This window comes from Schistocerca piceifrons, chromosome 9 (assembly GCF_021461385.2).
Source record: "Schistocerca piceifrons isolate TAMUIC-IGC-003096 chromosome 9, iqSchPice1.1, whole genome shotgun sequence".
Taxonomy (NCBI): domain Eukaryota; kingdom Metazoa; phylum Arthropoda; class Insecta; order Orthoptera; family Acrididae; genus Schistocerca; species Schistocerca piceifrons.
In genome coordinates this window covers 198,314,605-198,321,151 of record NC_060146.1, presented here as the reverse complement: position 1 = coordinate 198,321,151, position 6,547 = coordinate 198,314,605, and the positions used below count along the sequence as shown (strand labels likewise).

The window sequence follows — 6,547 nt, the reverse complement described above, 5'->3', positions numbered from 1 at the left end:
CAGGTGAGATGCATAAAGCCATCCGAGTTATGAAGAGTACAACTTCCATTAGACATGAGGAGGACAGTGGAAAATCATGAGAAAGTTTTCGTGTTGCTCAGTTGGGAAAACAAAGAAAGAAAACCCGTGAACCACCTGTGATTTGCTGATGACACTGTACAATTTGCCTTTCGGGCAGACTAACGAATTGAAAAATATGCAGGTATAAGTAGGCCTGAAAATAATTTATAATAAGACTAAAACAATGTAAAAAGGACTCATTAGAAAGAAAATGGTATGAATTAAATATCGTCATAGAGTAAGTTGGTTAGTTTTTGTATGTAGGGGGTGTGAAGACAACAACTAGATGGGCACCAAGATAAATAAACAAAAGAGTGAAATAATCTGAAATCATTTTGCTAAAGTAAACAGATGTTTCGATATTAACCTTTCGATGTGTCTGAAACGTTGAGTTTACAATTACTAGGTTTGACTCATGTTAGTGAGACATTAGTAAACGCCCTCTCCCCGATTCTTTATAGAATCGAAGTGCCATATCTCTCGAACTATTGTCGTACAGTGTACAGTGATATAATTTTGCACGTACATTCCACGTGATAGGCGCATATTTCCTGAAGCATTGACGAACGTTCACACAGAGGATGACCTTGGAAATATAATTAATCAAGTGAGTGTTAGCAGTGAGACAGGAACTGAAACGTCGCGGGATAATCTCCATTGCAAGAGAATAACATACCAACAGGTTCAAAATGGTTCAAATGGCTCTGAGCACTATGGTAGTTAACATCTGAGGTCATCAGTCCTCTAGAACTTAGAACTACTTAAACCTAACTAACCTAAGGACATCACACACATCCATGCCCGAGGCAGGATTCGAACCTGCGATCGTAGCGGTCGCGTGGTTCCAGACTAAAGCACCTAGAACCGCTCGGCCACCCCGGCCGGCGACCAACAGGAACAGAGGTTGAGAGCAGAGCGAAAGAAAGTATTCCTGACAGTATACTGCCTGACAGATTTAGACGAGACAACTCGTGCTATTAAATAACACAGAAGTGAAGCATACAAGTGCTCAGAAGAAAACGCCCAAAAATGCGGCAGTGTTCAGGGCTGAACTGTGAGAGTTCCAGTTCCCGACTTCGATAGAGGAAGAGGAGATGCTAGGTCGACCTCGGGTGTCGTCCTCGAGACAACGGCCGACGGCTTCTACCGAATCGGGACGAGAGATGGTGTGCTGAGCCAACTATACGCGCGGTAATAAAGTGTATGTTTTTAAATAACTGTGGACGGGACGATACGACATGCCACTGAGGATACAACTGCAACATTTTGTTTCAGGTCCCATTTCAGTACTTGCCCTCTAAGAATAATCTCAAGGCCGCCCGGGATTAGCCGAGCAGTCTAGGGCGCTGCAGTCATGGACTGTGCGGCTGGTTCCGGCGGAGGTTCGAGTCCTCCCTCGGGCATGGGTGTGTGTGTTTGTCCTTAGGATAATTTAGGTTAAGTATTGTGTAAGCTTAGGGACTGAAGATCTTAGCAGTTAAGTCTCATAAGATTTCACACACATTTCTTTGAACAGTAATCTCAGGGGAGGAAGTTCCAGCAGAGAAAACTGTTGCCCTGATGACAGTTACGACGTCTCAGTCGCTGAAAAGCGGCCATGGAGCCGGCCGCTGTGGCCGAGCGGTTCTAGGCGCTTCAGTCCGGAACCGTGCGACTGCTAAGGTCGGAGGTTCGAACCCTGCCTCGGGCATGGATGTGTGTGATGTCCTTAGGTTAGTTAGCTTTAAGTAGTTCTAAGTCTAGGGGACTGATGACCTCAGATGTTAAGTCCCATAGTTCTCAGAGCCATTTGAACCATTTGAAGTGGCCGGAGATTCTTCAAATGTAACTGCCAGCAAAAATGTCAGGGTCTGAGATGGTTTAGCAAAAACAAAAGTGTGTTGTTGTGGTCTTCAGTCCTGAGACTGGTTTGATGCAGCTCTCCATGCTACTCTATCCTGTGCAAGCTTCTTCATCTCCCAGTACCTACTGCAACCTACATCCTTCTGAATCTGCTTAGTGTATTCATTTCTTCGTCTCCCTCTACGATTTTTACCCTCCACACTGCCCTGCAGTGCTAAATTTGTGATCCCTTGATACCTCAGAACATGTCCTACCAACCAGACCCTTCTTCTTGTCAAGTTGTGCCACAAACTCCTCTTTTCCCCAATTCTATTCAATACCTCCTCATTAGTTATGTGATCTACCCATCTAATCTTCAGCATTCTTCTGTAGCACCACATTTCGAAAGATTCTATTCTCTTCTTGTCTAAACTATTTATCGTCCATGTTTCACTTCCATATATGGCTGCACTCCATACAAATACTTTCAGAAACGACTTCCTGACACTTAAATCTATACTCGATGTTAACAAATTTTTCTTCTTCAGAAACGCTTTCCTTGCCATTACCAGTCTACATTTTATGTCCTCTCTACTTCGTCCATCATCAGTTATTTTGCTCCCCAAATAGCAAACCTCCTTTACTACTTTAAGTGTCTCATTTCCTAATCTAATTCCGGTAGCATCACCCGATTTAATTCGACTACATTCCATTATCCTCGTTTTGCTTTTGTTGATGTTCATCTTATATCCTCCTTTCAAGACACTGTCCATTCCGTTCAACTGCTCTTCCAAGTCCTTTGCTGTCTCTGACAGAATTACAGTGTCATGGGTGAACCTCAAAGTTTTTATTTTTTCTCCGTGGATTTTAATACCTACTATGCAACTCAAAGTGCCATGGTACACATCCTTGCTGCAATAAATGAATTTTACATAATATGACTATATTTTCAAACTACAGGTGATAAATGCAACTTTCGAAGTACGACTGTTTTGCCGTTACAGGCACGGTTAACATTCCTTACCTCTTGGCAGTGAAGGTATACATTCCCTAGTGACAGAGCACTATCTCTAGTCAGTGTGTATTGTTTGACAGAACTGGAATCAGCAGTCCACTTTCACTACATGGGCCAGCGAAGGTTCACTATCACCAGTGATTGTATACTGTCCCTGAACCTTTCACTTCCACTACAGAGGGACCCAAAAAAAAATGTATCCACTGTTTGAAAGTCTATAACTTGCAAACTAATTGACGGAGTTATCTCATTTTTGGTGAAAGTGTAACTTAAAGTCCAACGTAAAGATATCACTGTAGGTGTTCGAAATGGTCACCATTAACATCCACATACAAACGGTGCCGCCGAGCTGCAGCACGAACTACTGACTGCAACGTGTTCAGTTGGATATTTGCACATGAATATACGATGGATTCTTGAAGTTCATCCAATGTGGGTGGCTTTTGTCGATAAACGACATCCTTTAGTGTTCCCCACAGGTAGAAGTCCAGAGGAGTTAGGTCTGGGGAACGTGCTGGATACTCCACAGCACCACTACGACCTATCCATCTTCCTGGTAGACTTTCGTCGAGATACGCCCTAACACGATTTTGGTAGTGGGCTGGGCACCATCTTGTTGAAAGTAAACTCTTCCGTCTCCATACATGTCTGGGATGGCAGGTAAAATGGATGTCTGAAGCTTCTGAAGGTACACCTCACCGGTAACTGTGCCATCAAAGAAGAATGGCCCAATCAAGCCCCGGTAAGACAACCCAAACCACACGTTTACTCCTGGTAAATTCACGGCTTTGTCTACATGGACGTTCGGATTTTCGGCGGCCCAGTAGATGCAATTGTGGCGATTTACTGTACTATTGAGTTTGAACTGTGCCTCGTCAGACCACACAATCATCTCTGCAAACTCTTCATCGTTGCGCACCATGCCAATAAACCACTCGCAGTACTCCATTCTACGATCTGGGTCGTCCTCGTTCATTGCGTGTAGCAATCGTGGGATATAGCACTTCCACTTAGCAGTCTTCAAAATTCGCCAAAGACTTGAGCGACTCACTCCAGTTTCACGGGCACACTGTCTCACAGACTTCTGTGGTGAGCGAGTGAATTGTTGTAACACACGACGGGAGTTAGCTGGACTTGTTACTGCTACAGGTCGTTCAGATCGTTGTTTGTGTACATCTTTAACACAGCCTTCGGCTTCAAATTTGTCTCGAATGCGACGAATCGATAAACGTGTCGGTGGCTCTGTTTTATACTTATTTCGCCATTGCCGTTGAACCTCATTAATGTTTTCGTACTTAAAATACCACTTCAAAACTGACTTCCTTTCATCGAATGTAAGCTTTGCTCCAGCCATGTTTACTCGAGTAAGTAGGTGCAACTAAGAACAAAACACTGACTATCTGGCGACTGAAACTTCCTGGCAGATTAAAACTGTGTGCCCGACCGAGACGCGAACTCGGGAACTTTGCCTTTCGAGGGCAAGTGCTCTACCAACTGAGCTACCCAAGCACGACTCACGCCCCGTCCTCACAGCTTTACTTCTGCCAGTACCTCGTCTCCTACCTTCCAAACTTAACAGAAGCTCTCCTGCGAACCTTGCAGAACTAGCACCCCTGAAAGAAAGGATATTGCAGAGACATGGCTTAGCCACAGCCTGGGGGATGTTCCCAGAATGAGATTTTCACTCTGCAGCGGAGTGTCCGCTGGTATGAAACTTCCTGGCAGATTAAAGCTGTGTGCCGGACCGAGACTCGAACTCGGGACCTTTGCCTTTCGCGGGCAAATGCTCTACCAACTGAGCTACCCAAGCACGACTCACGCCCCGTCCTCACAGCTTTACTTTTGCCAGTACCTCGTCACTTACCTTCCAGACTTAACAGAAGCTCTCCTGCGAATCTTGCAGAACTAGCACCCCTGAAAGAAAGGATATTGCAGAGACATGGCTTAGCCACAGCCTGGGGGATGTTCCCAGAATGAGATTTTCACTCTGCAGCGGAGTGTCCGCTGGTATGAAACTTCCTGGCAGATTAAAGCTGTGTGCCGGACCGAGACTCGAACTCGGGACCTTTGCCTTTCGCGGGCAAATGCTCTACCAACTGAGCTACCCAAGCACGACTCACGCCCCGTCCTCACAGCTTTACTTCTGCCAGTACCTCGTCACTTACCTTCCAGACTTAACAGAAGCTCTCCTGCGAATCTTGCAGAACTAGCACTCCTGAAATAAAGGATATTGCGGAGACATGGCTTAGCCACAGCCCGGCAACTGTCATCCAACAAAACAAAACAACGCAATGCAACGCTTGTGTGGCGATTGCTGGAACTACAAACTATTATGCTACCAAAGATGAGACAGCTCCGTCAATTAGTTTGCCAGTTATGGATTTTTAAACAGTGGATACATTTTTTGGACCCCTCTGTATGACACATACACAATGCAATTGCGGTACAGGCAACTGTGGCGCATAATAACAAATAGTTGTTGTCCGACATCTCGAAATTTGACGAAAAATATGACCCCTTTCTAGGGCCACGTCAAAGACCTTTGTCGAAGAAATTTGACGAATATTTGATCATATTTCTTTGTCAGAGAAATATTACGGTGAAAGCCTTAGCACTGGCGTACCGCAGGGAGCGGGTATGACCTTGGGGGTGTGTAATTTCGTGACGGCGACTCTAGCGTGGATACAGCAACACACCAGTCTTCGGACTAGTGATGGGGAGCTCGTGAATGAGACGTTCAAATGAACGCTTCACTCCAGTGAAGTGTGAACTAACCGCTTAATTTCAATGAACTGGTACTTCAAATTCTTCACAGATAACACACTCCACACTTTTTTCTAGTTCACTCACTCTCTTCCCCTCTCCCTCATCCCATTACATCGGCGCTACGTCACTCATTCTCCCCTCTACTACCTGTCGACGAATCGCGCGGCGTTTGTGGGAAACGATAGGTTTAGGAGGGGTTGATGAGGTGAGGGGCGAGGGGAAGGTAGCGTCAGCTGCTTCCTGCAGTGCTGGCAACATTACTCGTGACTATTTGTGCAGTCAAACTTCGCGTCTACGGGTAGCCTACCGTTGGCAGCGCTTGCAGATAAATGAATATTAAAGATACAAACAAAGAGGCTGGCTGTGTGAGCACGCACAGCCAACATGAAAATAAAAGGTTTGTTAATAACACTAAAAGAGGGATTTCACCTGAAATCGTACAGGTGACAGTTTACGTTTTGAATCTGGGGGGTTAGTATTCTCAATAAAAATAAAATTTACATGAAAGCTTCTGAATAATTACTTAACGTAGGTATATAGACTTTGTGGCAGCGGTAAACATACTCATTCTATTTTTGATTAAATTTTAAAAGGAACATAAAATTGGACTGCATTTCGTTGGCAGCCCTGGTTTTCAGTCCACGAATACAACAAATTATGTTTCATTTGGCAGATAAAGACTTTTTTGGGCGCTTCATGAGAAAATGTCAAGCACGATTAAATGTAATACCTTCTTTGTATGCGACAGGTTTCTCTGTTTTTCTCTCCTCTGTCCCCTTCGACCATGCTCTATTTAAGTTAACTCAGACGCTGTAAGGACGTTAAACGTTGCGCGCACGTTACTGCATAGTTCGGCCATCTGTTGGTGAAATATGAAGTATTACG

At 44.7% G+C, this 6,547-nt stretch overlaps 2 non-coding genes across 2 annotated transcripts; both read right to left on the bottom strand.

Annotated features, from left to right (window-relative positions):
* Window positions 1-4,632: 4,632 nt before the first annotated feature.
* Trnas-cga lies at window positions 4,633-4,707 on the bottom strand. Its single transcript has one exon. It is a non-coding gene; the product is annotated as a tRNA-Ser (tRNA).
* A 226-nt stretch (window positions 4,708-4,933) lies between these two features.
* On the bottom strand, window positions 4,934-5,008 carry Trnas-cga. The gene has a single exon. It is a non-coding gene; the product is annotated as a tRNA-Ser (tRNA).
* Window positions 5,009-6,547: the final 1,539 nt, after the last annotated feature.